The sequence below is a fragment of the Dermacentor andersoni genome, chromosome 4, assembly GCF_023375885.2.
Source record: "Dermacentor andersoni chromosome 4, qqDerAnde1_hic_scaffold, whole genome shotgun sequence".
NCBI classification, from domain to species: domain Eukaryota; kingdom Metazoa; phylum Arthropoda; class Arachnida; order Ixodida; family Ixodidae; genus Dermacentor; species Dermacentor andersoni.
The window spans coordinates 152,846,913-152,869,918 of record NC_092817.1 but is presented as its reverse complement, the minus strand read 5'-3'; the positions used below and the strand labels follow the sequence as shown (position 1 = coordinate 152,869,918).

Below are 23,006 nucleotides of genomic sequence, written 5' to 3'. Positions count from 1 at the left end.
CTTTGAAGCGTCTGTGTAAAACTCTGTGCACGAGTACTTGTACTGGAGCTCCAAGAAATGCATTTTGATATGTGTCTCTGGCGCATGTTTAGTGACCTCTACAAAGGATGTGTCACACTCTATCAGCTGCCACTCCCAGGGCGGTACTAGCTTAGCTGGAGGCATTAGGCGTTGTTCGAGAACTGGGACATCCATTTCCGTGCTAAGTTCTCTTGCACGCAGTGAAAAAGGAAGTCTCATAGAGGGTCTGTTATGAAAAAGTGTTTCGCACGTCAAGTCGTTAGCGATTGTGAAACACGGATGTTCCTTATTAGAGCGAACCTTGAGAAAATACGTTAAGCTGATGTTTGTTCTCTGAAGATGGAGTGGCCACTCATCTGACTCTACATATAGGCTTTCAACAGGGCTTGTCCTAAATGCGCCAGTGGCCAGACGGATACCCAGATGGTGAACGGGGTCTAACATCTTAAGTGCGCTCGGTGCGGCCGAGTGATATACTACGGCACGATAATCTAACCGTGATCGAACTAAGCTCTTGTAAATATTCAATAAACACTGTCTGTCGCTACCCCACGTTGTGTGGGATAGGATTTTAAGTAAGTTCATTGTTCTAAGACATTTTTCTTTAAGATGTTTTATGTGAGGTATGAAAGTAAGCCTGGAGTCAAGAATAACACCAAGGAATTTGTGCTCTTTGTTGACAGGGATTTGTTGTCCGCCCAGTTCTACACAAAGATCTGGGACCAGGCCTCTCTTTCTTGTGAAGAGAACACAAGAACTTTTGTGGGGGTTGACCTTAAATCCGTTTTCGTCTGCCCACTTGGAAACCTTGTTCAAGCCCTGCTGTACCTGTCTTTCGCATACTGTGAGATTGCATGATTTGAAGCCTATTTGTATATCGTCTACGTATACGGAATAAAAAATGGCAGGTGGTAGTGAAGCACGTAGCGTGTTCATCTTAACGATAAAGAGAGTGCAGCTGAGCACGCCTCCCTGGGGTACACCAGTTTCCTGCGTAAAGGGACGTGACAGTGCATTGCCGACTTTTACTCGGAAGGTACGATTTGACAAATAGCTTTCAATTGTGTTCATCATATTTCCACGGATGCCAATTTCCGACAGGTCTCGCAAGATACCGTAACGCCATGCCGTGTCATATGCCTTCTCCATATCGAGGAATATCGATAGGAAAGACTGTTTATGTATAAAGGCATCGCGGATATTTCCTTCTATGCGCACAAGATGATCGGTCGTCGACCGCCCTTCTCGGAATCCACACTGATAAGGATCGAGCATATTGTTGACCTCGAGGAAATGTATTAGTCTGCGATTTATCATTTTTTCAAAAAGCTTACACAGACAATTAGTTAGAGCTATCGGACGGTAACTTGCCGCCAAGGAGGGGTCTTTTCCGTGCTTCAGAACAGGGACTACAATCGCTTCTTTCCATGTGGATGGGAGGTATCCGGAAGCCCAAATAGTGTTGAATAGTGTAAGTAGTGTAACTTGTGTGTCAGTATGTAGGTTTCTGATCATGTCATACATGACTCTGTCAGGTCCCGGTGCAGTGCTTTTGCATGTGTTCAAGGCAGCGTTCAACTCGGCAGTACTGAAAGGCCAGTTATACGGTTCATTCTGCCTGGATTTTCGAATGATTGGCTTACGTTCTATTATTTCTTTATGTTTAAGAAAGGACTGGGAATAATTGATTGAGCTCGACACACGCTCAAAGTGTTCCCCAAGTGAACCTGCCTGATCTTTTAGTGTTTCACCTTGTGTGTTTACCAAAGGAAGTGAATATGTTTGTCGCCCTTTTATCCTATTAACCCGGTTCCAGACTTTGGCCTCATCTGTATACGAGTTGATACCGGATAAAAACGTCTGCCAACTCTCTCTTCTAGCCTGTCGGCGTGTTCGCCTGCCTTGCGATTTCACTTTCTTAAAGTTAAACAGATTCTCCGCAGTGGGAGAGGCGCGTAGCAACCCCCACGCTTTGTTCTGTTTCTTACGAGCGATCCTACAGTCCTCGTTCCACCACGGGACACGCCGTTTGCATGCCAAGCCATTTACTTGTGATATACATTTAGTTGCGGCATCTGTTATGAAGGCTGTAAAGTATTCCACGGCAGCATCAATTCCTAACGAGGACATCTCATCCCATGAAATATTACTGAGAGTTCGGAATTTCTCCCAGTCAGCTGTATCAATCTTCCACTTGGGAGCCTGTGGTGGATATTCGTTTTCTTTAGGTGTTCTTAATAGTATGGGGAAGTGGTCGCTTCCGTAAGGATTGTTTCTAACTTCCCATGCGAGTTCAGGAAAAATAGGAGAAACTATGCTGAGATCAATTGAAGAAAAGGTTTTGTTGGCAAGACAGTAATATGTGGGTGCCTTCTTATTAAGCAGACACGCACCGGAAGAAAAAAGGAGCTGTTCAACGAGACGACCTCGCGCATCGATACGAGAGTCGCCCCATAGGGAGTTGTGCGCATTGAAATCGCCAAGAACAACATAAGGTTCTGGTAATTGATCTATAAAGGATTGGAATTCATGTTTCGTTAACTTGTAATGTGGGGGTATGTAAAGAGAGCTAATGGTGATGAGTTTGTTTAGGAGAACAGCTCGAACCGCCACTGCTTCGAGAGGCGTTTGTAGCTGTAAAAGTTGACACGCAATGCTCTTATGGATAACAATGGCGACACCGCCCGATGATGCGACAGCATCATCGCGATCTTTGCGAAAAGTTATGTACTGTCGGAGAAAGTTTGTGTGTTTGGATTTTAAATGTGTTTCCTGTAAACACAGCACTTTTGGATCGTGTTGGTGGATCAGTTCTTGTACATCATCAAGGTTTCTAAGGAGGCCTCTGACGTTCCATTGTATGATTTGTGTGTCCATGTTTAATGTAAATTAGTGCTGTGTGTACGGAAACGGAAAGATGCCTTAGATTACAGAGCCCTTTCGAGGCCCTGTAATAGGTGTTTTGTTCTTTTTGAAGCGTTCGAGCGATTCTCGACGCTCCTTAGGCGCTTGGTGCGCCTTGGGGACAGGTGTTGTGTCCATTGCCTCGTGTGAGGCGCCGGACAAGCGCTCTTGCGAGCGAGAGGTTTTCAGAGGGAGTCCCGCCTTGGAGGGCAAGACCCCTGCGCCCACCAGCCCGGAGGTCGATGGGGCTCCCAGAGGGATTTGGCTGCGCTGGCCGCTGCCAGCGCTGGAAGGGGCCTCGGAGGCTGGGGCAGCGTCGGCTGCGTCCATCTTCGGGGTCGATGGCCCCGTCTGCTGGGTAGACGGAGCAGCGCTAGCTGCAACCGCCGCGGGGGCAGATGGCGTAACCGCCGACTCACTGCCTGTGGGTCGGACAGCCGCCGGAGGCCGTTGTGACGCTGCCCCCTTACGCGCCACATCGGCAAAGCTACTCTTAGACAGGTATGCTACCCGCCTGCGTGCCTCTTTGTACGATATGTTTTCTTTAACTTTGATTGTGACTATGTCTTTCTCTTTTTTCCAGGACGGGCACGACCGCGAGTATGCGGCGTGCTCGCCTTCACAGTTTACGCAGTGGAGAGTGTTTTTGCAAGCTTCAGAATTATGTTCGTGGGCACTGCACTTCGCACAGGTTTGACGGCCTCGGCAGCTCTGCGAACTGTGGCCGAAGCGTTGGCATTTGAAACATCTAAGGGGATTTGGCACATATGGCCTAACACGGAGCTTGATGTACCCGGCCTCTACAGACTCGGGCAGAATACTTGAGCCGAAAGTGAATATAAGGTGTTTGGTCTTGATTTCTTTACTGTCACGCCTGATCTTAATTCTTTTAACATTGATTACATTCTGGTCACTGAAGCCCTCCAAGAGTTCATCCTCAGTGAGCTCCAGCAAGTCATCGTCCGAGACAACACCGCGGCTTGTGTTCATGGTACGGTGCGGGGTTACTGTTAATTGGGTCTCTCCAAATGACACAAGTTTCGGCAGCTTCTCATACTGCTTCTGGTCTTGGAGCTCCAAAAGGAGATCGCCACTTGACATTCTGGACACCTTATATCCTGTACCGAAAACTTCGGTCAAAGTCTTGGAGACAAGGAACGGTGAAATGGATCGCACTAGTTTGTCTGGTTTTTCTGAATGAATCACGTGGAATCGGGGAAAGTTGAGGACTTGTCGTCCGAAAAATTGAAAGATATCTTCGGTGCGCCCTCGTTTCTGAGGGCGATCAGGAAGTTTGGGGAAAGAAGGTTCCATGAAAATGTATAAAAGTTCGGCAACAGCGCCGACCGCCCACCACGGAGCCCAACGAGGGGACGCGGCATGATGATGATGATTGATGTTTAATGGCGCAAGGGCATCTAAGGCCAAAGAGCGCCAGTACATGTGTTATGGTTTAGTAACATTGTGAGATTAGGACAATGATTTAAAATAAAGGCTGTATAGAGGCCTACACGTAAGATCTTTAGATACTAGTGGATGAATTCTAAAATAATTACTAAGATAAATATAGGGCTTTAAAAACAATTGCTACAGGCACACATGTTAATTTATTCTGGATTGTCCAAGTCCCTTGGTGTACAATTCTTGCTTACGCAAGAAGCGCAAGAGCTCAGACATACTTTTGTGCATCAGACTGTGCCTCACCTGTGAGGCGCAATCTGAAGGTTAGGATGGTACGAGATGATGTTGAGAAAGTTAACTTGCGCAAGATAATTAAGCACTCTTTTATAATTAAAAAGTGCATCCTCTGATAAGAACATCGAGGGATGGGGTGGTATATGGTGTGAGTAGAGTTCTCTAAAATGAGTCAATCGGTGTCGGTGAAGTTCAGGACATTGAATGAGGACATGTAGGACGGTTAGGTTCTCACCGCAGCGTGTGCACGTCGGTGGGTCAGTTGCTGTCAAGAGGTATTTGTGTGTGCCATAAGTGTGTCCTATTCTGAGGCGTGCCAGGGTGACTTCGGTGTGTCTATTAAGCTTCAGTGGAAAGGATTTGGTTAACTGCGGTTTGAGCAGGTGCAGCTTATTTTGAACTTCCTTGTCCCATTCAGTTTGCCAATGATTACGGAGCGCCTTTCGTACCACAGGTTTCATATCCACACCAGGTACCCAACTTACATCAATTGTACCCCGATGAGCCGCTTCTCCAGCATTTTTGTCCGCCATTTCATTGCCTGCGATCCCAGAGTGGCCTGGCACCCAGCATACAACAAGAGCAAGGTTTTGTTTATGCGCTACATGAATCTGTTTAAGGAGCTGGTTAATTACGGGGTTTCGGCTTGCTTTGCCACAGGACAGGGCTGTGACAACGCTTAAGGAATCTGTGTATATTATAGACTTTTCTATCTTGTGCTGAACTATATACTCAACAGTGATCAGGATACCATACGCTTCCGCTGTAAAGATGCTGCTGTGTTTATGTAAGGTTTTAGAGTTGGAGAAGTTTGGGCCATGGGCTGCACATGATACCGAATTTGCAGACTTTGAAGCATCAGTGAAAAGTGCAATGGATCTGTACTTGTCTTCAACAGCCATGAAATGTTGCTGGATGAGGGCACTTGGACAACTCTTTTTCTTAAGCTCTCTAAAGGACAAGTCACAAGTGACAGGACATTGCTCCCAAGGTGGAATGGGTTCAGCATTGTCGCTTTCCTGTATATCTGTGAAAACTACTCCGAGTTTTTCCGCAATAGATTTTACTGCCAGCGAAAACGGCGGGGTGTGTGAAGGCCTGTTTAGGTACAACTGATTTGTCGACTGATCACTTATGAGTGCTTTGCATGGATGTTGTTTTAGTGACATGATTCTTATTGCATAGGTGACTCCCAGATATGTACGTTGATAATCCAGCGGCCACTGATCCGATTCTGCATACAGACTTTGGACGGGGCTCGTCCGAAAGGCACCAAGCGCTAGACGGATACCCAAGTGATATACAGGATCGAGTAGCTTAAGCGTTGTCTTTGAGGCCGATTGGTAAACAATACATCCATAATCTATGCGTGACAACACAAGGCTTTTAAAAAGAGATAGGAGACAGTGCCTATCTGTTCCCCACGACTGATGAGATAAAATCTTTAAAAGGTTCATGGTTTTAAGACATTTCAGCTTCAACTGTTTTATGTGCTGCATGAAGGTTAGCTTGGTATCGAAGATTACACCCAGAAATTTTTGTTCTTTTCTTATAACGAGGCTTCTCCCATGCATCGTAATGCAGGGGTCCGGACATACCCCTCTTCGCCTAGAAAACAGCACACAGGAAGTCTTTTCGGCACTGAATCTAAACCCGTTTTCGTCTGCCCATTTCGTCAGCCGATTAACACTCAGCTGTATCTGGCGTTCACATATTGATAAGTTGCAAGATTTAAAGCTGATTTGGATATCGTCCACATAGACAGAATAAGACACCGTGGGTGGTATAACAGAGCGGAGAGAGTTCATTTTGATTATAAAAAGTGTGCAACTTAGCACTCCTCCCTGTGGTACACCGTTTTCCTGGATAAAAGTGCGTGATAGTACATTACCAATTCTTACGCGGAACTTTCTTTCAGATAAGTAATCTTGCAAAAGGTTCAGCATATTACCACAAATTCCATAGGACGACAGGTCTTGCAGAATACCGTAACGCCAGGCAGTATCATATGCCTTCTCAAGATCAAAGAATACAGATAAACAGTATTGGCTATGTACAAATGCATCACGTATATATGATTCAAGGAGAACAAGATTATCGGTTGTAGACCTCGCTCTTCGGAAACCAGATTGGCGAGGGTCCAATATACCATTATATTCCAAAAAGAACACAAGGCGACGGTTAATCACTTTTTCAAATACCTTGAGTAAGCAGCTAGTGAGTGCAATTGGTCTGTAACTGTTAACTAAGGAAGGGTCTTTGCCGTGTTTGAGTATTGGTAGGACTATTGCTTCTTTCCAAGATGAAGGTATATGACCAGTTGCAAAAATCTTATTGTAAAGACCTAAGATGCAGTTTAGGGTCTCATAAGGCAGATTGTTGATTATTTCATAAGTTATTGTGTCAGAACCTGGAGCCGAACTACCACAAGAACCTAGGGCAAGCTTGAGTTCATGGAATGTTAACGGTCTATTGTACCCTTCTGATGACTTGTTTGGGCGCAGAGGAGTATTTTCTGCTATTCTTTTATGCTTTAAGAAAGTTTCGGAATAGTTTTCCGAACTTGATACTCTTTCAAAGTGCTGACCAAGAGTGTTTGCTTGATCTTCTATTGTATCGCCAGAGCCAGGGATGAGAGGAAAAGGATTTGCACGTTGACCTTTTAGTTTACGTACCCTGTTATATACTTTACTAACATCCGTGTATGAGTTTATGGAGGATACGTAGCGTGACCAGCTTTCTCTTTTGGATGTTCGGCGGATGCGGCGGCCATTTGCTTTGCACCGCTTAAATTCTATTAGGTTTTCTGTGGTTGGATAGCGTGAAAATCTACTCCATGCTTTGTTCTGCCGTTTCTTTGCAGTTTCGCAGTCTCTGTTCCACCACGGCTTTGGATTGACTTTATCTGTGCAGGACTGAGGTATGCAGTTTTTAGCAGAACAGAGGATATGCTCAGTGATGTAGCTTGCCAGTTCTTCTACACCTAGGTGGTCCACATCTTCCAGGCACAGTTTACATATGTTTCTGAATTTCGACCAGTCTGCACTATGAAGTTTCCACTTTTTGGGGTAAGCTGGTCCATCGTGCCACTTTGTTGTTTCTAGGAGTGTAGGGAAATGATCGCTCCCATATGGATTACTGATAACTCTCCACTCCAGGTGTGGAAGAAGTGATGCTGACCCTATGGCTAAGTCAATACATGTATACGTGTTGTGTGTAGGACTGTGAAAAGTTGGCTCTGTCTTGTTAAATAGACAGGCTCCAGATGAAAGAAGGAACTTTTCTATTGCCCGTCCTCTCGCATCACATCTTGAGTCACCCCAAAATGGACTGTGAGCATTAAAATCTCCAATTACTATATAAGGTTCAGGAAGCTGGTCAATCAGCTTTTCAAATTCTGTTGTGTCAAACCGTTCATTAGGCGATATATATATATGGAGCAAATCGTTATAAGATGATTGAACAGTATAGCCCGAACAGCTACTGCTTCAAATGAGCTCTGGAGTGATACATGCTGGCATGCTACTGATTTTTGGACTATGATTGCCACACCACCTGAAGAAGAATTACCATTATTTCTATCTTTACGGAAAACTGTGTACTGTTTTAAGAAGTTCTGGTGTGTAGAGTTTAAATGTGTTTCTTGAACACAGAACAGTCGTGGCTGATATTCCGCAAGTAGGTCTTTGATATCATCTAGATTGCGAAATAGGCCCCTGGCATTCCACTGAATTATTTGTGTAGCCATATTGAGGAAGGTTTTTGTTGTCTGTGTTCAAGAGAAAATGTTAAAAATAGGTAATATGTATACAAGGACGGTAACCGTTTAGGTTACCGGTCCCTTCCTTTGAGGAGTTATAGGTATTTTCTCTCTCCTAGCGCGCTCCTGAGAGCGCTGATCTTTCGGCGTCGATGACGCCGGGGATTTTTGATCGACCTCCATAACCTTCTCTGAGGTGCTGGAGGATCGTGAACTAGGCGCTGAAACTCGCGTCCCAGGCCGTGGAGTTCGGATTAGCTTTGGAACCTGCGGGACTGGAGTCGGCAGGTCCACCTTCGATGTTGATGGAGCAGCATTTGCTGCAGCCACCAGGGGGGCAGGCGGAGTGATTACCGGGCCACTGTCAGTGACCGCGGTAGACTCCCGGGAGATTTGTGACGCTGCCCCCCGTCGCGCCACCTCGGAAAAGCTCGTGTGATTCAAGTATGACAGACGTTTCCTTGCTTCGTGAAATGTTATATTTTCTTTGACCTTTAGTGTAATGATTTCTTTTTCTTTCTTCCATTTAGGGCACGTTCTAGAGTAGGCTGGATGGCTTCCATCACAGTTCACGCAATGTGGAGATGAGTCGCAAGTGTCTGATGGATGATCGTTCGAGCTGCATTTCGCGCAAGTCTGCCGTCCTCGGCATGTCTGGGAACCGTGCCCATACCTCTGGCACTTGAAGCACCGTCGAGGATTTGGAATGTACGGCCTTACACGTACTTTGATATATCCTGCATCCACTGTACTAGGCAACACACTGGTATCAAAGGTTAGTACAATGTGCTTTGTTCGAAGTTGTTCGTTATTCCTGCGGATTAGAATTCGTTCTACCTTGATGACATTTTGGTCCTGAAAACCTTCAAGAAGCTCTTCGTTACTAAGGTCCATGAAGTCGTCTTCGGAGATTACTCCACGGCTCGTGTTCATGGTTCGATGTGCGGACACAGTGACCGCTACATCGCCTATGCATTTCAAGTCATTCATTTTCTCATATTGGGATTTATCTTTCAATTCAAGGAGCAGATCTCCATTGGACATTTTTGTGGCTTTGTAGCCAGGTCCTATCGTGTTGCGAAGGCATTTCGCCACCAAGAAGGGGGAGAATTTACGGACGCTCGTGTTACTTTCACTATGGATTACATGGTACTTAGGGAAATTTTCTTCATTGGTTTTCAAAAAGAATTGAAAGGTTGCATCGGTGCGCCCTCTTTTTAGAGGGCGATCAAGGGAAAGTGGTTTACTAGAAGCCATATAGAGGTCATGAGTTCGGCAGCAGCGCCAACCGGCCACCACCGAGCCCAACATGGGGACGGAGCAGGTCTTACGAGTAAGACAAGCCCTCGCCAGTTGTACGGTGCCACTATAACCCAATCTGGAGTACCCAAGGTTGGCCACCCACACAAGGTTAACCCTCGCTGCCAGGAAAGTTGGAAGTAAATAGAAGAGACGAGAAGACAGGAACGATTGAAAGGAAGAGAGAAAGACGCAGAATGGAGAGGAGGACAGGAAAAGGCAACTACCGATTTCCCCCGGGTGGGTCAGTCCGGGGGTGCCGTCTACGTGAAGCAGAGGCCAAAGAGGTGTGTTGCCTCCGCCGGGGGGCCTTAAAGGTCCAAACACCCGGCATCGGATCAACCCCCAGGATCCCCCTTTCCCCGGACACGGCTAAGCCGCGCACGGCTACACGCGGGAGGGTCCGACCCTCATGTGCTCGGGTCCGTGGTGTGGCAACACACCAAACGCCTGCTCACGCAGACGCCCCTGCGGGGGGGGACGCGGCAGAGCTTGCATGCAAGTCTGCACGACGCCAGTCGTACGCCGCCACTATAACCAAATATGGTGTACCCAAGGTTGGATAACCACACAGGGTTAACCCTTGCCGCCAAGGAGAAAGGAAGTAAATAGAAGAGAGAAGGAGACAGGAAAGGTGGAAAGTAGGGGAAAGACGAAGATTGTAGGGAGAGAGAGACAGGAAAAGGCGACTGCCGATTTCCTCCAGGTGGGTCAGTCTGGAGGTGCCGTCTATGTGAAGCTGAGGCCGAAGAGGTGTGTTGCCTCCGCCGGGGGGCCTTAAAGGTCCAAACACCCAGCTTCGGCTCAACCCCCAGGATCCCCTTTTCCCCAGACACGGCTAAGCCGCGCACGGCTACACGCGGGAGGGTCCGACCCTCATGTGCTCGGGTCCGTGGTGTCGCAACACACCAAACGCCTGCTCACGCAGACGCCCCTGCGGGGTAAGTTCAAGGAGGTCGTCATCAGAAATGACACCATGTACAGTGTTCATTGACCGGTGGGGGCCCACAGAGACTGGAATGTCACCAAACGCAACAAGTTTGGTCAGTTTGCTGTATTGGAGCTTGTCACGCACTTCCAGAAGAAGGTCGCCGCTTCCCATCTTAGTTACTTTGTAACCAGAGCCGATTGCTTCAGTCAGACATATTGCGACCACAAATGGGGATATTGTGCGAACTGTCTTGGTTTCATGCTGACTATGTATTACATGGTATTTGGGAAAAATTTCTTTCGGTTTCAAGAGAAAGTTGAAAGTTTCATCGGTGCGCCCCCTCTTCAGGGAGCGAACAAGGAGTGGCGGGAAATTTGAAGCCATATATAGAACTACTGTATTCGGCAGGAATGCCCGCCGCCCACCTCGGAGCCCAACCTGGGGACGTCACAGGATTAGAAACATTCTATTCTGCGTACGCCAGCGGTACGTTTCCACTATAACCTAATATATATATACCCAAGACTGGATATATTACACAAGGTTAACCCTTGCCGCCAGGAAATAAGGAAGTAATAAGAAGTGAAGAGGGAACAGGAAAGATGAAAAAGGCGACAGAGAAAGACGAAGATTGGAGAGGAGGACAAGAAAAGGCGACTGCCGATTTCCTCCAGGTGGGTCAGTCTGGAGGTGCCGTCTATGTGAAGCCGAGGCCGAAGAGGTGTGTTGCTTGTTAAAGGTCCAAACACCCAGCATCGGCTCAACCTCCAGGATCCCCCTTTCCCCAGACACGGCTAAGCCGCGCACGGCTACACGCGGGAGGGTCCAACCCTCGTGTGCTCGGGTACGTGGTGTCGCAACACACCAAACGCATGCTGACGCAGACGCCCCTGCGGGGGCTGTGCGTGTTCTTGGAGCAATCTCTCGACGCAGCATAACGCTGTTAGCCGTATTCAGCGACGCATTGCATCACAACGAAATTCTTAGGGCCGGATTCTGAAATGCTCCTAACCTTAGACCGTTTCCCTACTTTCCGCAAGGAGTCCTCCATGCTACCTAAAGGTTATAAGCGCCCTCGGAAGGCGACTGCGAATTCTAAAAGCTTCCTTTCGCCTACCCTGCGGAAGGACCGCCTCACAAAAGAAAGTGTAACGTTAGAGGATTCTGGTTTCGAGATTACTTACAAAAACAGTAAAATAGTTGTAATGAATTGATAGGGTAAAGTGCCGGCACTGTTAAAATTGCATTTCTACTTCTATACTGGGGCATAAATTTCCTTTGTTTGGTTAATGACGTAAAAATAGTTAAAAAACGATGCATATGGCAGGAAACCAAACTCAGTCTAGCAACTATGGCAACATCCGAGTTCGGTTGGTCAGGCGTCGCTACAGAGGTACAGTGGCTGGAATAGGGAAAGTGTGATTACCGCCAAGCGGCTCCTACGGGAACCACAGTGTAGCCTCATGATGCATCCGTGAGGTGGCGCTCGCCGTCGTTTACACGTCAAGCTGAGCGCATAGCATGTTTTCAGCGCTTTTTGGGTCATTTTCAGTGGTTTCCATACGCGGTGCGCTTTTTCTGGCTTGTTAAAAATGTGCATGTGATGAGCTGACGTCAAAGCCACTGTTTTGTGCCCGGTTGCACAACCGGGTACAAATAGTGCAAAGAGAAGCTGTCGCTTTTCGGTGTGCCCAAGGACGAGGAGCTTTTTCTGAACTGGCACAGGAATATCCCAAGAGCCGACAAGCCCCTTGAACGGAACGCCGCTGTTGGCGAGCTTCATTTTGATCCTCAGTTTGTGTTACGTCATTTCGAACACAACATACAAGGTGAGACGGTGCGTTTGGAAAGAAGCAGACCGGTCCTTCGGCCCGATGCCGTCCCAATGAAGTTTCTGAACGTGCCTAAGTATCTCTCCAAGCCCGTGCCCAAGAAGAGAAACCCAAAAGAGCGACTGGACTCCCAGGTCGTGCCCTCGAAGAGGCGGCGAACAGTTCCGCAGGCCAGCGACATTTCAGCAGAGGCACCCGCATCTGCCGAATCGGACCTACCAAGAACTTCGGATGCCAGAAACATCACCCTCTCATCAGACAAATGGGGAAAGCATGTTTTTTGTGAAGAGCCGCTAACAGTGTCGTATAGTGTGTGCCTGCCAGCATAGAGTTTCCTACAAGAATTACTAGAGGGAACTCTGGCGCTAGTGTCTACGGGAGCTGCAATGGGAGCGGTTGTCCCAGCATGGGAATTATGGGAAGTACATGGATTTGCCTAAACTTCGTCCTTTTGGCTTCAAACGGCATTGTGACTTTGTTAACTCGTCATTTTCAACAATATATTGCGGAATAAATAATTAAATAGACATCATTAAAATTGCCCGACGGCAGGATTCGAACACAGGAACTCTAGCACAGAAGCCTCATATTGAAACCATTAAGCCACGGACGCACGTATCGACAAGCGAATGAAACGCCCTTATGAATTTATCGCGGGCATGCCAGTGCCTTGAGACGCTTGGCGCGTTTCGATTTGCCCACCTGGACAAGCTCAATCGTTGCAATTAATAGAAACTGTATGCGTTCCCGGCGTCTTCTGTACTTCGAAGAATATAGATTGCGCCGAAATATACGACAATAATATTTATATAGCGTAATATACAAAGCCACAAGAACGTCTGAATCCACAAGCACGAAGATCAGACAAATCCATGTACTTCCCATCATTCCCATGGTAGGACAACGACTGCAGCGCCAGAGTTCCCTCTAGTAATTTTGTAGGAAACTCTATGCCTGCCAGGGCCGAACATGGGTCTCCTCCATGCTTAGAAGCTTGTTTTGTTCCGTAGCGAGGGCACCGCTGTCAAGCATCAGGTGTTCGTCCGGGGTGTGCAGCGATGAGATAGCTGCGCCAATTGCGCCAAAGTGCGCCAAAAGGCAAATCCTGCTACATCCTGCTACATTTTTGCTATTCTGCGCCAAAGCTGCGCCGAACGCGTATTTTCACACTCCGAAAGCGAAACTAATATCTCGAGGCCGAAACGTCCATGCGCCCCACAATTGCGAGCGACATCAATCCTCACGTCGACATCAAGGAGGATATATAAAAATTGCTGGAGTGGAGAGAGCGCGCTCCGACTGAAGCCTCCATCCGCCATCTTACCAGAGGCAGAAAGCGCGCTCGGCGCCGGCGGCACCGGCTCTCGCTGCTGTTTTCGTGAGTTGGTATGCAGTGCAATTTGATGTGAGGGGCATGTAAACACCATCGATTTGATTGTGGTTGCCTCTTGCGTTGCCTACAAATGTGCGAACAGGCTGAAGAAGCGTTGTGGCCTCACGTTTCACCTGTAAGTACACGAGAACACGTTCATTGAGCCACTACGCTCGCGTTGCCGATGGATGTCAACTGATAAGTTGTGTGTGTGTGCGCAACGACTAATAGTCCTGGAATTGCCGACAGGTTTCCAAAAGATCCGGAGCTGCGGAGCCTGTGGGAGCGGGCTGTTCGCCGTGAAAGGTGGCATGCGAAAGATGGAGATCGCTTTTGCTGTGTGCATTTCGCGCCGGAGTGCTTCGACCGCACCGGACAGACAACACGACTGCGTGCGGGTAGTGTTCCTTCTGTGTTCCCTGCGTTTCCGGAGCATCTACAGAAGCCCGTGAGTATGTTAGAACGTCGCGCGATGTATTTGTGGCGGTCTCGTTTTCGTTGAGAAGAAGTGACCGTGATAAGCCGGATAAAAATCAACACTGTGTGCCCTGCCAGCTGCAAAAGCGAGAAATGCGACTGAGTTTCTCGAGCTCATTAGACCGCGGATGTCGTTTTCAACTAATGTCATTAAATTTACCATTGTCACAGCTAATGAAAGGCATTACCTTTGAATGACATTCTATGAAAATTACATCAAATTTGCCGTCTGGCAGGGTCGCCTCAGCTAAGCTGTAACCATGACATTGGATAGAGACCGCTATTGCGCCTAGATTTTGCACAGCTTCAATTTTTTTTTTTTCATTTTCATAGGATAAAAAGTACGAAAACTGCTACTCATAACCGTAGGCTGCAGATGCGGCTCCAGTCTGCAAATCTGTTCAGTAAGCGCGCGTCGGTGGTGACGTAAAGAGATCTAATTATTATGCAAGCTCAGATGCTAAACAAAATAAAAAGGCTAATGATTTGAAAAGATGCTTAAGCAAAATGTGAAAATAACATACATCCACCTTTATGAAGCAGTAAGTTTTGGTAGCAAACGAGGCATAGCTTTACAACTGCTCTTATTTTTCTCTGACTTGAGACTCATCAGATGTACATATGACGTCTATTTCAGGTGAAAAGGAAGCGTCCAGGCCGCAAGCATGAAGACTGGTTCCAGAAAGTGGAGGACCACATCCTTGATCTTGATCCACTTGATAACCATATTTATATTTTGTGCAAAAAAATCGCTGAAGAATATATAAAAGTGAGAATACACCACATGACGAAAGAACGAAACTGTGAACTTATCAAAAACAAAGTGAGACCACTTTTGTCGAGGGTGATTATTTTCAATCACCAGTAGGGTGTTTGTCATGGTGTTCTTGACTGTATGTGAGACTTTCTCCTTAATATCTGCTCATTTGAACTCCCTTCTGTGTATCAGTTGGCTGCTGGTTGATGGTAAATAAACGACTACAACTAGAACCACACATTTGCATTCCTTTCTAAATAGGAGCAGCTGCATCAGCAAAGCGAAAAAGCGCGAGCGCAGCTGCATTACGCTTTTCTCCTTAATATTTGTACAGTTACACTGCCTTTTACATGCCAGTTTTCTGCTAGCTGATGGAAAATAAATGGATATAACTAGAACCACTCGTTTTTGTTGCTCTGTAAATGCGAGCAACGTCATCCGCAGCGCGGAAAAGCACGAGCGCGGCAGTGCTAAGCTTTTCTGCTTAATATTTGAACTGGCAAACTGCCTTGTACATGCCAGTTTCCCTCTGGTTGAAGAAAAATAGACGTTTAATACTAGAACCGCTCGTTAGCGTTGCTTTGTAAACGCGAAAAAGCGCGGCTGCGCTATGCTTTTCTCCTTAATATTTCCGCAGTTAAATAGCCTTCTTCACGCCAGTTGGCTGCTACAGTTGATGGGAGATAACCGTTTACAACCAGAAGCACTTGTTTTCATTGGTTTCTGAATGCTAGCGCCTTCATGAGCAGCGCGAAAAAGTAGAAGCGCGGACAGGCGCGGTTGCGCCGTTGCCTTTTGCCTCTGGTAAGATGGCCGCCGGCCGTTCGGCGCGGCTTCACCCTTGCCCATAGGCGCGTATAGGCGGCTTCCACTCCAGCAGGTTTTATATATCCTCCTTGGTCGACATCGATCTTCGTCGCCATTGCACACTTCGCGCGTGAAGCAAAGGAAACGTGAGCGCGTGTGCAGGGCAAGTCGAACTACCGGATAATGACGTGCTTGGAATGCTGCAGCACAACTCATCATTGAAATGGCGCATTCGAAGCTTAAAAGTGAGTTCACGGAACTTTCTTAATAAAGCGTTATGAAAAAGTTCTGCACTGGTATAGTGATGCCTTAGGGCGATGCAAGTTTCCCATTGTCGCATTCAGTAGATGTTAGCTGTCCTGTCAAGTCGGTTCAATTGTTCTTTAATCTTTGGTTTTCGTCCTTGATAAGGACTAAACCAACTACATTCGCGCCGCAAATATCTCTTTGGCGTTATTTTTCGTCGACCGATTGCGGAAGCTCAGTGTCTGTGCCTTTTGTATTGCATTTTCACGTAGGCTGGCGGCATCGCATCACATGGTAGTTTGCTGGCACGCGGCGCTATCTGCTTGGTCGCGCTTATCATTTGCCATGATCTAACGTTAGAAGTCAGTACTCTGGACCCTTTGCTAACTTTCGATTCGTGTTTTCAGCGCGGTGATACTAGCAGGTGTCTTTTACAAGCCTATGTTCTCGTGCGGTACACTAATACCGGTGTCAAACGGGCACCTTTGATCGCGATCAGGGCCAACCCGGATTAGGCTCGATCCAGATCAGGTGTAGCTGCACGGTCACTCTCGATCGCAATCAGGCCCGATCGGGATCACGATAACCGCGATCTGGCTCCGAGATCGCGATTTGGTTGACGTGTGCGCCATATGACCTCCGGATTAGTTTGGACCGTGTAGCAGCGACCACTGTTGATCGCGATCAAATGTGCCCATGGGACTCCGGTATACGACCGGGCTGCTTCCCGATAGTGTCACTTGTTCGGTCCGTTTGCTTCGACGCTTCGTTGTGTTGGTCTGTTCACTACACATTTGAGTTGCAGTGAAAAATGTGGTGGTACAATCGCTTTTAAAGCATTTTTGGGGAGTTGTCTTGCCTGGTGTCTCTTAAAGCGATTCTTCCAGCATGCCAAACGCATGTATGTGCCGTGATACTAAACTAAAAAATTTGTTGTTCCTCAGGTCGTTCCACCAAGTTCAACATCGACATCCTCGGCAAGAAGGACGAAAATGGTGACACCATATCATCTTGGTGTCGCCAAGGCATTGATGGCAGTGGATACTGCATTGTCTGCAATCACACCATTAAATGCACACAGCATGGTGTTGCAGCGATAAAGCGACACGCTACAAGCAAGCGGCACATCGAGGCCACGAAGAACCATCGTGATTCTGCAGGTGTACTGAAAACGCCGAAGGCCTGTCAGACGCATTTGGACTTCTCGCAGAGTTCAGCGACACTCTCAGGCGACCGCGTGGTTCGTGCAGAGACTCTCTTCGTTCTGGGGATTACTCTCAAAGAAGTTCCCTTCTCCTGGGCGGATACAGCCACGTCTCTTTTTCCGAGGATGTTCCCCGATTCTGAAATTGCTAAACAGTTTTCCTGCAAACGAACCAAAGCATCCTACATGGTGTCTGATGGTCTTGGGCCCTACTTTAGGAAACTTGTAATTGATGAACTAAACAGACCAAATGTTTTCTACTCAATCGCAATTGATGAAACGCCATTGCCGGAGCAACGTTGCCAGCAACTCGATGTAATGGTGAGGTACTTTTCATGCATTACAAAACATGTGGTTGTGGAACATCTTCAGTCTTTCAGGTTAGGCTCAGCTACGGCTGATATCCTTCTCAGCGAAACAAGAAAGGCAACACAGGATCTTCCACAAAACAACTTCATTTGTTTCTTTAGTGATGGGCCTAATGTAATGAAAGCTGTGAAAAAGAAACTGAAGGAATCGCACCCAAACCTCATAGATGTAGACGAATGCTGCCTCCACAAAGTTCATAATGCATTCAGCCATGGCATAGATGCTTTTGGTTCGGATGTTGAGGCAGCAGTCGTCGATGTATATTACTTTTTCAAAAGTGCTGTACAAAGTGCTTCGATTAAGGCCCAGCAAGAAGTGCTTCAACTGCCAAGCAATGTTTTCTTACGTCATGTGAGCTCCAGGTGGCTTACATTAGGGCCTGCAGTTGATCGCCTCATTGAGCAGTTTCCAGCGATCAGAAGTGTTGTCATGTCTGATTCAGCTTGTCGTGTGGGAGGACAGCTGCGTCAACGCCTGAGGAAAGCGTTTTCAGACAGAATGTTTTATGCAAAGCTCCTGTTCATGAAGAATGCTGCAGGTATATTTACCGATTTTTTGTCTCTGTTTCAAAAGAGCGAACCTTTGGCTCATCTGCTTTATAGTGAAATGGTGGCTTTAGTTTATAAGCTGTGTGGACGTTTTATGAATAAAGAGTCCTATAGCTCTAAGAAGGGCACAGAGCTGCCACTACTGCAGGCCGACTCTCCTGCGAACTGGAAAGCAAAAGTGGAGATTGGAGAGGACACAGAGCAGGAAATGTCATCTTGGGAAGCAGCGGACAAAAGAGCATTTAGGCTGGGTGTCAGAAAGTTTTATATCAAGTGCACAGAGTACCTTGTGTCACGACTGCCATTCGGCAATTTATTGCTGAAGAGTCTACGCTTCCTTAAGCCAGAGTCCGTGGAAAAGGAATCCTCATCCAGTGACCTCAGGCAACTAGCTTCAGGGCTTCCACAGGTTATACAGCCGCGCGACATCTCTGCCTTGATGGACGAGTACAACCTCCTCCGGCTGCAGCACATTGAATCAAATGCATCCACTTCTCTCGAAAAGTACTGGCAGAACATTTTTGATAAGAAGAAGCCTGACAATGGAGCCAAGTACCCTCTGTTGAGCAAGATTGTCAAAGCGTTGCTTTGCATTCCGCACGGAAATGCAGACGTAGAAAGGGGGTTTAGTGCGAACCGTCGACAACTTAATGAAAGGTCTAGATTGACTATTCAAACCGTAAATGGCATAAGGAACATTGTTTCATATGCCAAACGCTTTGGTAGTGACCCGTCTAGTTTCGATGTTACGCCTGATGTTGTCACAGCAGTGCGAGGGGCAAGCATAAGATATAGAGAACGTTTGGCAGCTGAAGAAGAGCAGGCTGCGAAACGGCAGCGTGCCAATAGTCCCGAGATGATGCCAAGTGAAGCTGACAAAAACCTCCAGCTGGAAGTAGAAACGGCAAAGAAAATGTTGGTGAATGCAGAGCTGCTCATTAATAACGGCATCAAGACGAAGAATTTTGGCGATATTGAAAGTGGGCAGGCCTTGCTTGCTGAAGGGAAAACAAGGCTTTCGGCTGCGCTTGACAAAATGTCGCCTAAGGCAGCCAACTAGGCAGTATTTTGCAGTTAGAGTGAATGATGTTGCTTACAGAAAAAGGCACAGAACAAGTCCACTGCTTTTTGATAGGCCAAGAAGCCGAGAAGTTGTGCTGTTGTTACATGTACATAATTATTATTCAGTTCATATATGTTTAGAACCGTTGATTTGTTCATTGTTTTTCTATAGGCTTGGGATCTGCATTCTAGTCTTTTCATTTATTTTTCTGTAAGCTTCTCATTTGCGTTCTAGTCTTTTTTAAATAAAAGTTCCATTGACTTGCTTGTTGTCCATTTATAACTTGCTGTCCTATAGGGGCTTGGTGGCTATAACACAGCGCTGATCTATACTTGGTCACATAACAAATAAATAAAATGATGCTGAAGTTCTAAAATTAGTTATTTGGGCCAACATATGACGTTGCACAGGTAACCCGAAATTAACTAACTTGTAGGGTCTTGCGTGCCAAAACCACGATCTGATTAGGAGGCACGCCGTAGTGGGGAACTCCGGAATAATTTGGACTACCTGGGGTTCTTTAATGTGCACCTAAATCTAAGTTACGGGTGTTTTCGCTTTCTGGCCGCATCGAAATGGCGCTAACACCCTCTTTATGGCACAACACCTTTTTGTTCCCAAAGGCTTCTTATTTACTGTTTTACTTCTCGTAAAGTCAGTTTTTCCACTTGGCAATGAGCCTTGAGCTGCTCCAAAAGCATGTTTCCCTGCTCCAAAATGCCCTTCTGGCTGCTCCAAAAAGCTGCTCCAAAATGGCTTCAGCCAATCACATCACTGGTGTGGAACTCACGGCGATAGACGAGAAATGCGATCCAGCGTCCGTGCTGTAGGAGGTTGATAGCATGCAGGTTTGCGCAGGAGCGGGGTTACTGACTGAGTTCTCCCATGTTAGCTGCTCAAAAATTATAAAATGGAGCGAAGGCTTTTATCATATACAGTGCAAAAGTGCTGTGAGCGAAAATGAGATGCGGTGCGTAGCCTGCAAGTATTTGAGAATGCTTCTTATCAATCAACGGTGCCGGAAAAGAAGCGAAATGTCAGTTATGATTATGGAAACAAGTTGAGGGCAAGAACTGAAGCAGCGAGACGTCTCAGAGCCAAAGTAAAAAGCTTGGATCGAACCATCACTCAAATGAAGCAGGAGAATGAGGATATTGAAGAAAGTACTGTGCTAAAAAAGATAAAAAAGCTTCCACAAAAACAGAGTTGCAATCATGCAGTGTTTTGAGTCTGGAAGCCGCAAATCTGTCAAAGGGATGCGCTTTAATCCAGAGTGGATGCTAGAATGTATTGTAATGCACATGAAAAGTCCACGTCTCTACGAACATGTATGAAAACAAAAAAATACTTGTGCTGCCTAGCCGCACTTGTCTCAGGAAGTTGGTTGGTTGTGTGGTGTTTTATGGCACATAGGCAACTAAGGCCATTATGCGCCAAGCTCGAGGTATAGGAAAATTTTCCGTGTAGTTTTATAAAAATGTAAATAGTCGTCGGTGGTGTTGTGTGCTGAAATAGTTAGAGTTACCTCATGATGGAGTAAGAAAAAGATTGTAACAATGGGTACTGATAAAAACTTTTGATGATGATGATGATGATGTGTTGTGTTTAGTGGCGCAAGGGCCAGGTTTGGCCAAAGAGCGCCATGACAAGTGTTATTGTTGATTTATTATGGAAGATGTGAGTTGGCTGTAAAGTGGCCTAAAAATAGTCGCTGTAAACTGCGTAAAATGTACGTGCTATAAAATTATGGCGATGATTTATGAAGAAAACTATGACCATTAAAATCCATCGTAGGAGAATGATGCAAAATGGAAAATGTATAAGATAGTAAAATTACTTGGAGCACTGCTGCCTCGCCAGAGCCCTTGAAAGACAAGGGCCTAGAGGCGCGTGCTACACGAAAGAGCTATCACAGCGGTATCCTCTGAAGAGAGGACCCGCTACGAACATGTGGGGCTAAGAACATGCAAGACAACATCTTTCAGGAAGCCCAGAACTGCGCTGGAGTCAAACAGCGGTTCTGGGCCGAGTAACATTACTGGATGAAGGGGGATGTGCTGGCGGTATGCTAAGGGAAAATGTTTCTTTCTTTCAGATTCGGCTGCCCGACACTCCAGAAGGACGTGGAGGACGGTCAGCCTCTCCCCGCATCTACCACAGGTTGGAGGCTCGTTTCCGGTGAGTAAAAAGTTATGTGTGCCAAATGTGTGTCCTATTTTTAGACGACAGAATAGGACATCTGTCCTCCGTGATTTTGTTATGGAAGGCCAGAGTCCTAACTGTGGCTTTATTAGGTGGAGCTTATCTTTTTCCGCGTCCCACATGCGTTGCCAGTGGGCACGCAGCCGCCTTCGCAAGAAAGGCCTCAGATCTGTGGCAGGCACCTCAGCGGTAGGGTTAACGGCTTGCGATGCTATAGACGTAGCCATCTCGTCCGCCAGAACGTTGCCCTCGATGCTCCTATGGCCAGGCACCCAGCATATAATGATATGCTGGTTAGATATGTACGCTCTACACAAGACGGAATATAGTTTATTAAGTACTGGATTTTTGTGTCTATAGGGTGACATCAAGGCCTTCACGACGCTTAGGGAGTCCGTATATATAATTGATTTCTGGAGTTGTGATTTATTTATATGCTTTACGGCCGACAGCAGTGCGTAGGCCTCAGCCGTAAAGATATTAGTTTCCGGGTGCAGTGCGTCGGATTCCGAGAAGGATGGACCGACGGCTGCATAGGATACCCCGTCGTGTGACTTTGATGCGTCTGTGTAGAACTCCGTGCAGGAGTATTTGTGCTGGAGTTCCCGGAAATGCATCTTTATTTCAATCTCTGGGGCATGCTTTGTGACTTCCACGAACGATATATCACATTGTATGAGCTGCCACTCCCAAGGAGGTAGCAGCTTGGCTGGATGCATTAGGCGAAGCTCGAGGAGTGGAACGTGCATTTCTTCGCTAAGCTCCCTCACACGTAGCGAGAAAGGCTGTCTTACTGAGGGACGATTATGAAAGAGTATAGCATATGTCATATCGTTAACGGTATTGAAACATGGATGTTGAGGGTTAGAGTGGACTTTTAGGAAATAACTTTGGCTGATGTATGTTCTTTGAAAATGGAGTGACCACTCATTTGATTCTACATACAGACTTTCAATGGGACTTGTCCTAAAAGCGCCCGTGGCTAAGCGGATACCTAGATGGTGAATAGGGTCTAGCATTTTTAGCGCACTTGGGGCGGCAGAGTGATAAATCACGGCACCATAGTCTAGTCGTGATCGAATGAGGCTTTTATAGAGGTTCATTAAGCACTTTCTGTCACTACCCCACGTAGTCTGGGATAGAATTTTGATTATGTTCATTGTTTTTAGACACTTTTCTTTAAGATGTTTAATGTGGGGGACGAAAGTGAGTTTGTAGTCAAGTATGACACCTAGAAATTTGTACTCTTTGTTTACTGGTATCTGTTGTCCACACATTTGTAAGCAAGGATCCGGAACTAGGCCTCTCTTCCTTGTGAACAGCACACAAGAACTCTTTTGAGGATTGATTTTAAATCCGTTTTTCTCTGCCCACTGTGACACCTTGTTCAAACCATGCTGTACCTGTCTCTCGCAGACAGTGAGATTGCAGGATTTGAATCCTATCTGTATATCGTCTACGTAGACGGAGTAGAAAATAGCTGGTGGTAGAGATGCACGAAGCGTGTTCATTTTGACGA

General features: G+C 46.6%; 1 protein-coding gene and 1 long non-coding RNA gene across 3 annotated transcripts in view; one reads left to right on the top strand and one right to left on the bottom strand.

The window, feature by feature from the left end:
- Positions 1-23,006, bottom strand: part of LOC140217385 (uncharacterized) — a 362,995-nt gene that overhangs the window by 158,739 nt on the left and 181,250 nt on the right. The gene's annotated exons all lie outside the window — the stretch shown is intronic.
- On the top strand, positions 13,692-15,281 carry LOC129386503 (uncharacterized). Of its 2 annotated transcripts, XR_008613875.2 has the most exons (4): positions 13,692-13,820; positions 13,918-13,950; positions 14,064-14,262; positions 14,929-15,281. It is a non-coding gene; the product is annotated as an uncharacterized lncRNA (long non-coding RNA). The 2 variants fall into 2 exon arrangements; XR_008613874.2 differs by having other exon boundaries at positions 13,918-14,262.